Source organism: Myotis davidii, unplaced genomic scaffold (assembly GCF_000327345.1).
Source record: "Myotis davidii unplaced genomic scaffold, ASM32734v1 scaffold2027, whole genome shotgun sequence".
In the NCBI taxonomy this organism is placed as follows: domain Eukaryota; kingdom Metazoa; phylum Chordata; class Mammalia; order Chiroptera; family Vespertilionidae; genus Myotis; species Myotis davidii.
The window spans coordinates 158,384-171,980 of NW_006297890.1; the positions used below are offsets into that span (position 1 = coordinate 158,384).

General features: G+C 41.6%; 1 protein-coding gene across 1 annotated transcript in view; it reads right to left on the minus strand.

The window, feature by feature from the left end:
• LOC102751554 (POU domain, class 6, transcription factor 2) overlaps nucleotides 1–13,583 on the minus strand; it is a 110,369-nt gene extending 96,786 nt beyond the window's left edge. Inside the window, exon 1 of the mRNA XM_015570465.1 lies at nucleotides 13,392–13,583. The gene's annotated coding sequence lies outside the window, so the exon portion shown is untranslated. The remainder of the gene's footprint in view (nucleotides 1–13,391) is intronic.
• Between the last annotated feature and the right edge of the window lie 14 nt (nucleotides 13,584–13,597).

Here is a 13,597-nt window from a genome sequence, read left to right on the forward strand (position 1 = left end):
ATATATACAGTTACAAATATTTCTGTCTATATGTAGATGTATATCTTTCTCTATATAAAACAGAATCATCAAGAAAAAAATGCATAGCCTGACTTTTTAATTTTTTTAAAAAAATTCTGGTTAAAACAACTAAACTAATATAATAACCACTCACAAAATAGTCCATAGAAAGGCCCAGAAGGTACTGACTCTTGAGTGCAAGGCACTTCGTTTTCTGTGACTGCCTACATCCCTCACAAAACGTACCATGTTCATTCCTGATGAGATAGAGAAAGGATGGGGGCCTTTTCAGATTAGGGGTAAAAGAGCACATCTAGCCCAGGAATAAATATGTGAAATTTGGGCAGTACCTCTTATGACCAAAAAGAAAAGTCTTAGTGCCACAGAGTCATCCGATGACTATTGAATGAGGCCTCCTCCCCCGATCCTTCCCAATCCCCTGGTTTAGGGCGATTCCCCATCAGGGAGGCTGATCTAGTTCCTCAATAAAGCAGACCTGGTTGGAGAAAAGTCCTACGTTGCTCCTAAATTTTACCTTTCGAGAATTCCCAATTGAATGTCTGGACAGGGGGCATTTTAGGGCCCTTTCTTTATGTCCCTAATGAGGAGATGTGTTTCATAAACTGAATCCGTCATGATGAATCACAGCTCAGTGTCAAGGCTGCACACGGAAAGGAACCTGGACTCCCATTTCTTTCTTAAAAAAAAAAAATAGTGTCCTTCACCCATCTTACCCCAAACACGTGGTATGGTATAAAGTGGTGCTTATTTAAACGTGAGGATAGATTCCAGGACCATACCTCCCTGGGAACTCCTCACTACAGCGTCGGTTTTTGCCCCCCTGTGTGACACTCCCGGTTATTTCAATCCATGCCCAGCTGTAGAGTCATTTCGGCAAGGAGATTTTTCTAAAGGTTTTTTTTCTCCTTGCTTAGAGCCAAAGGTTTTGTCCTCTGACCTTTTGATTCTCGTTCTGCATCTGTAATCAATGTCAGGTCACCGCGAGCAAAACTAAAAGGAAGTTAAGTGGGGGGGTGGGGGAAACCCCAAAGCAAAACGCCCTACAAGCACAAAGCCCCCAGCCTGCCCAGCCAAGTTTGAGAAGCTCACCATTTTGAAATAGTACGGTCGCTTGGAGAAGAGAATATTTCCTCCCCCCACCCCATTTGTTTGGTGCCTGATTTGTTTCTAGTTGCAGCGGGGAGGTCAGAGCAAGCCAAGAAAATGAATGGAGCCAGCCTCCTGCCAGGCTGCCTGGAGCGGGCGGGTGTTACGGATCAGCTAAAGCCAGCTCCCTTTCCCGGGCCAGGCCGATGTAACTCACTGGAGTGGCAAATTACATCAGACCTACAGCTGTAACCCGACATTATGATTAATTTGATCAGTAATTTCTCCTGTTTTTCATTTTAATCGGTGTGACTATTCTGCTGTGGCAGGTCTTTCAGATCTAATTAAGATAAATATCCCAGTAAAAGACTTGGCAGACTTTCCGAGTCAAATCCAGGCATCAAGTGTGAAGACCTGCAGCCCCAGTCAATCACCCGGGGGGCGGGCTGGCGCTGCTCTCCGCAATCAGCCCCTCACACTTAAGCAAACTCATAATCTCGGGCACTGTTTAGTCATTCTCTCAAAACATGTCCGGGACAGCAAAGGAAAGCCCCAGACAATGTCATTCCACCCCCATGCTCATACTCTGCTGATTTGCCCAGACGACATGGACAGCCCTATAAGTGGACACTTGACAGAATCCCTGAGTTGGTGTTTCTAAAAAAGATTCTAAGTAAATCCGTGCATATGTATATCTCAAATAAACAAATATGTGTACACTCAAATATGGAACACAGACACTTATAACTATGAAGATTTAAAGTCCACATGCACATATAGAGCCTGCCCCTTTAACGCAAGCACACAGCCTTCCACTGGTTGGATTTGCGTTGACAGGGTTTAAGAGTTTATTTTCCCAGTTTGTTTTCTTTTAGGTCAACCAGGCATGTATTTATGAATCCTAGTGGCTAATATTTGGACACGTTCTGTTAGGTTTCGGTTCTTTGAGGATGAAGGCGTTAATGAGATTTTTATCCTAAAGCCATCTAATCAGCAGGACCTGCCTGTCCAATCTGGTGCCTGCAGACTTTGGGCAAGTGTAAAGGATTTGCCTGGGTTACTGGGTCTACATGCCCACTCACAGGAAATACGGAACTACCGGGAGCTTCAAAAGAGTGGATGTTTTTGAAGACTTTTTTTTCACTTTATGAAGAAAACATTACAATGATGGCACAGTTCCCAATAACCATAAAGCAAATTCCCCCTTATAATAGGAATGGCCATTTTGGAAAACAAACATGTGACTGGAGTACAGATGCTTAACGTCATTTTGTACACAGCTCCCACACCCCTGACTAAGAGGTAAAAATCTCCACAAACTACACTATAGGGTCTTTCGCCAGGTAAGCGGAACCATGTTCTGACTGTGATGGCCTCTACATCGATCGGAAGCCCACCTGGGCATTTAGTCGCAGACCACCAGTTCCCAGAAGAAGCTGATCACATACATGTGCAGAGTGCTTCCTCCGCTACTGTGTTCATCTGTGGCCTCTCGGGCATCCCCACCAGGTGGCTGCGGATGCAGAATTGCCTTTTCAGGTCAACCACCACTCCAAGGAGCACCTGAACTTTTGCCATGGGTTCCTCTTACGCATGAAAGAAGGGCCTTTCTCTGTCTTAACTCTGCACTCACAGGACCCAGTATTCATGTGTGAAGCCAGAATACCTAATTTAATCTCCACAGTGGAGGATGAAAGAGAAGGGAAACACAAGGCCTCTGAGGGTCTTTTTAAAAACAAAATAAAATAAAATAAAACAAAACGAAAAAATAGAAAAAAGAACCAGGATGGGAGCAATGCCCCACAGACATAGAGTTTGACAGCCTGGTACTGAGGACTTAGTCCTGATTGCCACACAGATTTCAGGCTGATTTGACCTGTTGTTTGGAATCCAAACCTCGTTAAACACAGGGATGGAGCCCTGGCTGGGATTGCTAAATGGTTAGAGTGCTGGCCTGTGCACCAGAGAGCCGAGGGTTCAATTCCCGGGGAGGGCACACACCTGGGTTGCAGGTTCAATCCCTGCAGGAGGATGTGTCTCTCTCACATTCATGTTTCTTTCTCTTTCTCCTCCCTCCCCACTCCATTTCATTCTCTCTAAAAATCAATGGGAAAAAATATCCTCACTCCTCAGGTGAGGATTAAAAAAACAAACAACAAAAACAAACACACACAGGGGTAGAGAATGAGGATCCAGGGTACTGAGGAATCTTCTGGAAATTACTAGGTCAAAAGACAAAAGGGTGGAGGTAAGGTGAGTTGAGGGCATGCCATCTCTCACTTCTCTTGATTCCATGGGTTTGGGGCTAGGTGGTCCAGTGGTGCCCTCTCTCTTCTCCACGCCCTAGCGGGGCTGGTGTGTGAACAGGAGAAATAATGGGCAGTGAAGAAGAGGGAAGGGAGTCACCATGTGAAGGACAAGTTCTCTAAGACCTCAGCTGCCGTGAGAGGCAATCCAGCCAGACCTTCCCTGTTGTTCTGGCTAAGTGATGTTGCTCGTTGCCAAATGTGAGGACCATTCTTGCTTTTGGCTTTCCCTGCTCTTGCTGTGATTTTGAGTTTTTCCTTCCCTTCTTTCCCCATCTTTCTATACTTTCTTTCTCCTTTCTCTAGTCGATTGGAGTGGGTCAGTGGACTTTCATATAATACTAGAGGCCCAATGCATAAAGATTCATGCACGAATGGGCCTTTCTTCCCCTGGCTGCTGGTACCGCCTTGACTCTGGCCGGAGCCGCCTTCCCGCCTTCCCACACTGTCCAGAGGTCTGGAGAGGCTGGAGCAGTGCGGAACACCTGCATTGTCAAAGACACAAGCGTGCACCCTGCCCCCAGCCACTCTGCGCCTGCATATGCAAATTAACCCACCATCTTTGTTGGATTAATTTGCATACTCACTCCTGATTGGCTGGTGGGTGTCATGAAGGAATGGTCAATTTGCATCTTTCTCTTTTATTAGTGTAGATTCTAGGTAAGGAAAAGCAGTTATGTTAGTTGTGTGGATGCTACAATAATTAGGGAAGGAGGCTTTAATGCAATGGTTCGTGAAAGATTTTCTATGGTATTTTAATTAGTGTTATATGGAGAAAAGAAAAGGTTCAGTGGTTACATAAATTTGGAATTCCTTGATTAAATCATTTTAACTAGATATCTCTACTGCAGGATGTCTTTTAGCTTTGGATATTCTAATGTTTACTGAGAAATAGCTAGCAGTGTCAGTGTGTAGTATCTATCATCTATCTGTCTATCTATCAAATGACCTACCATTTATCTACCTATCATCTATCTATCTATCTATCTATCTACCTACCTACCTACCTACCTACCTACCATGGATTCTGTTTTCAATCAAATATTTTTTGAACTTGTATTTTGTGGAAGACACTTGAGAAATACTGTGTTAGAAAATGCTAGATGCCAAATAAGGAAAGAAGAATATATATTTCACTGACAACCAAAATGAACATTGTAGAGGCAGAAAAATATACTGTATCAGCATGAAAGGGTTATCGGGTTTAGAACCAGAATTCTGTTAGACAACCGAGACATCCCCCGATCCTTGAACAACTTGGTTGAGAACCAAACTGATGGTGATGAGAGATGTTCAATAACTGAGGTTTGACTGTATCGTGTATAGTTCTTTCTTTTCATGCAATTCAAATGGCCTCATTTCAGCTATTTCATAAATAGAATGTGGAGCTGGAAAGGACTTCAGACCATCTAATATGAACTTTTTTGTGTAATAACTGACACAAAGGAGTCCCAGAGATTAGGTCATCAAGACTGGGATTACCAAGATTCTTCCTGTTTACCCATATGCTAAAAACCACAACTTTGGGAATTTAGAAGAAAAAGATAATTTATTTGTAATAATATTGGTGGAGAAACCAAGATTCTGTGGGTTGCAGTGAAAATTCTTTAAGTTTATGCTCACATGACTACAATTCTCTTTCTTCCTGCTGTCTACACCCCATCCCAGGCCTTTGTGCTGCTTGCCCTGTGCTGCGTGACCCCCTCCTCAGAAATCCTCCTCCCCTCTCTGACTCGATATTATAAAACAGATAGATGTGTAATTGTTGGCTTCATTCAAGCTTATACGGGTTTTTCTTTAGTGTGCAATGAATACTTTTATTGTGTACACACTCGTTTTTATATTCCCATGACTGCTTTTTGTTCAACTTTGAGTTGATCTGTTTATCTCAGATTCCTCTTTAGATTATAGTGTCTAGCCCAGTGATGGCGAACCTATGACACGCGTGTCAGAGGTGACACGTGAACTCACTTTTTTGGTTGATTTTTCTTTGTTAAATGGCATTTAAATATATAAAATAAATATCAAAAATATAAATCTTTGTTTTACTATGGTTGCAAATGTCAAAAAATTTCTATATGTGACACGGCACCAGAGTTAAGTTAGGGTTTTTCAAAATGCTGACACGCCCAGCTCAAAAGGTTCGCCATCGCTGGTCTAGAGTCAAGGAAGGAAAAAAGGCAGGCAGGATTCTGATAACCTGCTATCTATCAGGAATGGAATTAGACACTCTCACTTAAGTCATCTCATTTAATCCCCCATCCACCCTCCCACCAATGAGGAAACTGAGGCTCAGAAGGATGGGCCCAGCAGAGCCAGCATCCGAGTCCAAGTCTGCCTGTTTCTAAAGACCACCTTGTCAGTTCTGCAAACCTTCCCCGGCCCACAGTGCACATCACAGATGCTTGATGATTGCAGATAAGGATAAAAGCGCTATCTCTCCAACCTGGGTGATATTCACTTGCAAGTCTATACTTCGGGAGTCAGTTTAAAAGCCCATGGATAATTTACCCCCAAACCTGTAGGAAATGAATTGAGGCTATAATGTAAGGAATAGCACTTGATCATGAAAGCACAAGAATACTGTATAAAGTGAGAGAAATCCTGCCTAGGTTTTGCTCATTCAGAGTGAAGTGCTAGCCAGCACTTTTGGGGTATCTCAACTTGCCACTATAACCTGCAGCTCCTCACATGGAGGCAAAACTGTCCCAGGAGCATTCTGAACTGGACGTTGGCATTCGTTTATCAGCCACATTCAACTGACAGTGAGGGGACTGGAGAGTGTGTGTGGCGCAGGCTCACTGCTGAGCTCGCTGCAGACAGGCCATGGATCTGACCTCGGTCATGATCAGAGTGGGGCTGTTTTCCTTGAGAAGTTCTAACTTGCCACGTTCAAATGCTGCAAGAATATTTCCACTTTCATTGAGTCTGGCACCCTTTCCATCTGTCAGTACTTGATGTGAGCTTCCATAGTCAACGGTGTGAACATGCTGCCTGCTTTGTTAAACCCCTTTCTACATGATTTGACTACTACAGAGCAGCACCCAGGAACGGGGAATCTAGACAATGACAAAGAAGCACCGAAGTATATAGAGTATATTCTTGGTAAACTAATTTCCCCCCTGCCACTCTCAAAGCAATATCAACTTTGTTGTTCCTCCTGGATCTCAAATGCTTGCAATAAATTCTTTGAAATGTCAGTAATGTGAACTGAGGGTTGTTGTTTTTTAAAGGAGATTTTCTTTCTTTCATAAAAGAGAAAATTGTCCCTTGCAGACAATGTGGATAAGCATGTTTTGTTTATTTTATTCTGTGCTGAATATGGTTGGGTAAGGGGACTCCCATTTCCCACCCGACCTATTCCTGAATGAGTGAATAATAAATGAAGTGCTCAATTTGCTGGATGGTAGTATAAACAGAAATAAATTCATACTCTTTCATAGCTGTGGTATAATCAACAGTTGCATAGCAAACTTATAGCATGAAAAGCATTTTCATCGGTATGTTATATTTAATCTTCACAGTAACTCTCTGGGTTTGGATGGATTTTCTCATCCATAATAATAAAGTGTTCTTTGGTTTTATAGCCCAAGGGGAAGCCTTACTCAGTCTGTGTGGACTCTTCCAGTTTTTAAAAGTTTCTGAGGGTCTGGATTGTTCTGGGAGAATGTTATCTACAGCCATCATTTTCATCAAACATACTCAGTTTCATAAAACCATAAATTAGTTCAGTGAAAAATGTCAGACAAAAGAAGTTACTTGATTGTCCTAACATTTCAATTCAGTAAAAATGATTGGTTTATTAGACTTGTGCAATACACAGCTAAGGAGGATGGATTTCCACCCCACCTCCCTGCCCCATCTATTATCCAACATGTACTCATGTTTTTCTACTGCACCAAATTTAGTGTCATTTTCAAGTTAAACTAGACAGTGAAATCCAAGGTCTGACAGAAATTTTCAGTGCACAGAATGCCACTGACCTTGGAGAGTATTTATTAACTAAACCATTGACACAGCTGGAAGCCAAGCTGGAAGGGACCAGGTTGAGGTGAATGAGGCACTCATCTGGGGCACAGAATTTAAGGGTGTGCCCCAAAACACAGTAATCAAGATGAATAACATCCAATTCAATATTTTTAAAAAATGAATGCAAAAGTTCATGATCAACAGAACAAGTATTACTGATTTTTCTTTTTGCCTCAGGCTCAAATATGGCACACTACTGTTCCTAATCCTAAAGTTGACATTTAGTTCACCCTGGATTTTGGCATTCATTGTTGGTTTTTAAAACTCTTGTATTAAAATATTATTGATTTTATTGATTACTACATGTTGGGGTGCACCTTGAGTTTTGCATCTTAGATGAGTGCCTCACTTGCCTTGGTCTAGGCTGGGAGAATTCTACAGTGATTCAGCCCTGGGTAGGCACGGAGATGTCTGAGGTCTATTAGCATTTACAATGACCACAAAGGGGTTATATGAATATGCCTGCAAATGGTAGCAGAATATGCCACCCCAAAGTGTTTCCCTGCAGCATGATTGTTTTTGAGCTGAAGGCAATTGAGAAAAGCAGATACAAGAAAAGTTCTCCATTATCCTCCTATTTACCTAAAAGCAGGACATAAATTTGTAAAGGTGTCCCCCTTACCCTCTATATAAGGAAGGACATAAATTAATTACTGGAGACAATTCTGGGTTCTTATCAGCCCAGAAATGGCACCAAAAGAATCTGTAAAACAAATCTTTTAAAACTAGCCCTTATCTACTATTAGTTTCCCCATATAATCCCATTCCCACAAAAAGCTCATAGTCTTTTTCCTTTGTCTTGTCACTTCTCTAAAAATGTGTTGTTCTTTTGTTAAAATGCTGTATCAGCCAAAGTTCTAACCACCCCTGTTGAGTTATTCATTACTAAATACTCCCATGTGTACATGTGATGCACGTATTAATAAACTCCTGTTTGTTTTTCTCTTGTTAAGGTCTTCTCTTAGTCTAATTTATGGAGCTCCAGCCTCAGAACCCAGAACCTAGAACCTTTTCTCCCCTTGCACTGGCATAGACACCCAACTGTTTTAGGGGTTTGTAACATAAAACTCTAAATAGAATGGAAGAAGTTCTAAAAATATTTCATTTTACCCCTTCCTTTTATAGATGACAAAAGTTCAAAGCTTTGACTAATATTATGTTAAACTGATTAAGACAAACTGCTGGGGAGAGAAACAGTTGGCCCAGGATACTGAGTCTTTTCTATAAGAAGGAGCCATGTTTGGAGACTATTTGCTTTAAAAAGGATGAAAATCATGTAGGTCTAGGTCTAACCATTTAACAAGGGTTTGGGTTCTTGGTTTAAAAAAAATGAGCATGTACCACTCTCTGTATCACTCATCCACTTGGAAATTAGTCCTAAAGTTTGCCAGTGAGAAAACACCCCAAAGGAGAAGACCAGGAAGGAGGCTGTGCCTATTGCAGAACAGAGGTGGAATTGGGATGCAGTTTACTCTTGGATGCCTGAGTGGTAACAAGACCTGTACATTAGGAAATGTACATAGTCAGGGACAATTTTACGCCCTCTTGAGCAACTTCACTGCTGAGAAGGTGACCATGCTCCTCATTCCTCAGACAAGCACAGATAGCTTTCTCTCTCCTAGCTGCTTCCACTGAGCACTCCCTCCCTCTGTTATTTATTAAAATGTGCAATACACCAAGAAAGGGAAAGATTATCCTGTTTCCTGCCGTGCAAGACGGTGTGCAGATGGCCAAGGTTAAACGCAGCATTTGGTTTCTTAAGCTTCTTTAATGGGTAAGTGGAAAAGCAATCTGGGACCAGAGTTTGCAGCAGTGACTCTCTGAGGATTAAAACTTGACTTTAATTTGGACTCCACGGCTAAGATTAAATCTGTTTCTGCTATCATTATCCCACTTGTGTTTGTCCCCACTCTGTTTCCACTCTGCCACCCAGTTGAGTGGGAAGAAATTAACCTGACCTTGAACAAAACTCACAGAATCGTTAAGACCTCGGGTTTTCAATAGCCAATAAAATTCTAGAGGCCTAGTAACATTTAGATCATAGATTCATAGGTCTGAAAAGGAGTTTAAAACTCATATAGCCCACACATTTAACAGATGAGGAAAACAAAGTCCAGAGAACCAAGGTGACTTGTTCAAACTTGTTAGTTGGAAGCAGGTCAGAGCTAGAATGAGGCCTCAAGCCCTTAAGCTCCCCATTCCCATGGTACCATGACTAGGCTCCAACCATGGCCACTTCATCTCCAGATCACTCAGGAAGGAACATACACACATCAGGGCTTTTACACAATGTTTGGAATTTTCCTTGTGCAAACGAAAACACCCAAGGAACTGTCTGAAGAAGAGCCATCTCAAACGTCGTAGAAAGGAGATATTTATTTCACCACTCTTATGCTTATGTGGTCTTTATCCAGATCAAAGTTATATATTGAAATTAAAAATTTACATGTTTTTTTTTCTACCCAGGAAGGATTAGGCCATATTTCTCCCCCCAAAGTTAGTTCCTTCCATTTATGTTTCTGATCTGTGTCTAACCAACACACTCAAGATTCAAATTCTGGCACAGCCTGTAGCTGATAAACTACAGCAAAAAATAGGAGTATGGGTTTATAACCATCCTGGAACCAAAGGTTCAATTCAGCTCACAGATGCATTTTGTTTGTCTCATACTGTTTTCAAACTTTGACTTTGAGTTTTATACCCAAGTTATGCTTACTACCTGGCCCCTGAAAATCTTTGTGTTTATGATCTATGCTTGGAGAACTTCTTTCCAAACATAGGTAGGGTAGGCAGGTATGAGTCTCAATGCAGAACATAAAGACACACCTCCACTCTGGACCATTAGTCCTCCTATAACTCTGAGGATCAAGCATAGTTAATGAAGTCAGTCCCCTATCTGGTCCTCTGTAAAGTGATAATACTTTAAACTTATATCTGTCTTGAAACAACGACTGGTTTTGTAAATGCGAGTTATTGCATGGAAATGAGCTAAAGAGTGAAAAAAATGATACTGCAATATCATGGGAAAACCTGATGAGAACTATTTGGAGAATTTTAGATTTAAGTCTAGAGTAACCTGCTAGTGCTGCTCTTTTTTTCATCTCAAATGACCTCATTTAAATATACCTATACAAGCCACTTCCACTGATTTTTTTTCTGAAGACATCTGTATAGTCCCAGAAATAATTGCTATCTTTCAAAGTTCTTTTAAACACAAAAACCGAATTATTGGCTTTTCTTGACAATCTAACTTGCATAGTTCTAAATTAATATCTCTGAGACAGATTTTCAATAATGTAAAAAGGTAAAGCCCACATGAAAATAAAAAAATTAAATAGAATTTATGCTGTCATATATGAATTTAGTTTACCTTTATTCCTTCAATAATCTTCAAACAAAAACACTCTACTTCAAAAATATCATTACCTTTGCAGTTTCTTTTAAATAGCTTTCTTCTTAAAAAGTTCAAACATTCCATGTTCCACAAAACATATTTCAAAAACAACATTTCAAAATCATGGAATTCTCCTTTTCCTTTACACATGCCTATAGTAAAGGAAAAAAACTCCTTTGATTCCTATTGATATAGATTTATTCAAAATTAGTTTTTTATCTACTTGGTAATACCTTTACAAGTTTTTTTTTGTGTTTTTTTTTTAAAATATATTTTATTGATTTTTTACAGAGAAGAAGGGAGAGGGATAGAGAGCCAGAAACATCGATGAGAGAGATCGATCAGCTGCCTCCTGCACGCCCCCCAGTGGGGATGTGCCTGCAACCAAGGTACGTGCCCTTGATCGGAATCGAACCTGGGACCCCTGAGTCCGCAGGCCGACAACGCTCTATTCACTGAGCCAAACAGGTTCGGCGCTTTTACAAGTTTTTACCAAATCACTTTTTTGGTTGTTATCCATTAGATCTACAGAAGAAGTTGGAGTACTCTCTTACCAGTGTATTTATTAAGTTTGTAAGTTAAAACTCCGACAGTAAAAAATTAGAACATTACCTCAGAGTTACAGAGAAAGAATTGAGGCTCTGAGCCTTCATTTGTTGCAGAAACAAAACAAAACACCCTCTGGATTTCCATAGCAAACCGTAAAGAGAACTTTTGGAAATTATCCTAATACAACTTATTTTCATGAGGCTGAGTGGTTACCTCTTCTAAAGTCTCATCAACAGTCATTGAAATGGATTGTCTGCATTTGGCTTTCACTGGCTGATAGAGTTGTATAGGCTGTAAGTGTTCAGGAAGGCTGGTGTCCGCAGACCTCAGCTGCAGGGACTCCTGGATGATACACAACGACTCAAGTCAGAGCTGAGTGCCCTCCTCCCTCAGACTGGGGCAGGTTTTTCTTTGGTAATTGCACTTATTTTGATGACTTGGAAAGAGGAAGTGTTTAATTACATGGTGCACGGATACATCTAATTTAACTGCTCTCAAAAAGTATTAAGCTCATTCTGTGGGATAATAGAGTTGAATTCCAAATGCAGAAAACATTAGGATTATTGTAATCATGCATTTTGTAAATCTGATTATGTCTACTGTTTCCGTAGCTGTCAAGTGTACAGTAAAGACGTTTAAAACTCATTTCAGTCCTATGTCAAAAGTGGTACGTTGTCTCATACTTGTGATATTTAAAAAAAAATACAACTTCAAACCCGTCTCAGGAAAATGTCCAAATCGAAAGTAGCTATGACCCAAGTGCCAGGGAAAACACAATTATTCATCTCACCCAAATGTTTTCATTTCCAGGAAAACTTTGGGCCACCACTGAGAATCCAAGTTCATACGAAAAATGTTGGTTCTAAAATAACAAACATAACAAACAAAGTTGGTCCGAAAGGGCTAGGTCTCTAATTTACTTGCCTCTCTGCCTGTGTACCAATTTATTGTGACTTTTGTATACTTTCCTATTTGGGCCCTAAGAATGCAATGGCTATTGCCATCCAAGGGTAGGAGGACCGCATGCCCCACCATCAGGCAGGGGGGGAGTTGGCTCTGAAATGAATAAATAGGCTGCCCACTCTGCCAGACTTTGTCCCTGCACGACAAATGTACTAAGTCATCTGAAATCTCACGCGGGAAAACATTATGAAAGTCTAAAACCGAGCTGTTAATTTCTGGATCTGATGGGTTGATATCACAGTCACTATGTTTTGAAGCTAATTATTTTAAAGGCCTCTACGTTAAGAAAGGTTTTCTGAACTCTAAAGTTAAATATTCCTGAATGCTCCGATCCATTGCTCCTCAATGATAGTAGGTTAAAGGTGAACGTTCACGATTAGGCTGAAGTATCTTGGTTGCCCTCCAGCTTCACAGTAATAATACCGAAGCCTTATTACTTTTTAAAATAACCGTTATAATGCATACTCGTGAGGCTCTGGGCATGAATCTAGAGTACTTGTTAGTCAAGGGAGTGATGGTTGGAATCTGGGACATAAGACTGGGGCTAAATTTCTTTACCCTCCTAACCCCAGAGAGTCTTTAGAAAAATAGAAACAAAAGAGCACAAAGTACTTAAGGTAAGACACTGTCGTATTCATAATATAGAGAAATAACCACCATGCCTCATGGACAGGAGATACAGTTCTCCGCGGGGCTACAAAACGGTGCTAGTAATAATTTTAATTGGATGCTATCTTTGCTGCCTTCAAAAAGTATCATAAAGTGGAATTATTACAGGCTACAAATGCACTTACAGTGCCGGCCTCTCACCGGAGGAGGCAGATAACATTTATCCTTGGGAGGGTAGCATCAACAGGGTTCCATTTGTTCCCTCCACATGCATCCCCAGTTGCCTGCTATGTGCTTCCCCTGCCTCTGTCTAAGGAGATCAATTTGAATTAGACGCTGCAGAACTGGACGCTAAGTTTTGCTGGCCTCTGCCTGGGGGGAGGGCAGCCCCGTGGAAGGGGCCCGCGTGGCCCTGGGCCGGGCAGAGGGCATACCTGCAGAGGGTTGGGTGGCGTGAGCTGCGACGGAAGGCCATGTCCGGGAGATGGGCTGAGTTTCTGAGGCGGGCTGGCATTCTGCTGAGTTGGAGACGGTTGGTTCTGATTCTGGTTCTGGTTCTGGTGCTGGGGGTGAGGGTGGGGCTGAGGTTGCGGGGGCTGCGATGGCGGAGCGGGCAGCTGCTGGGAGGCGGGTGGCGGCT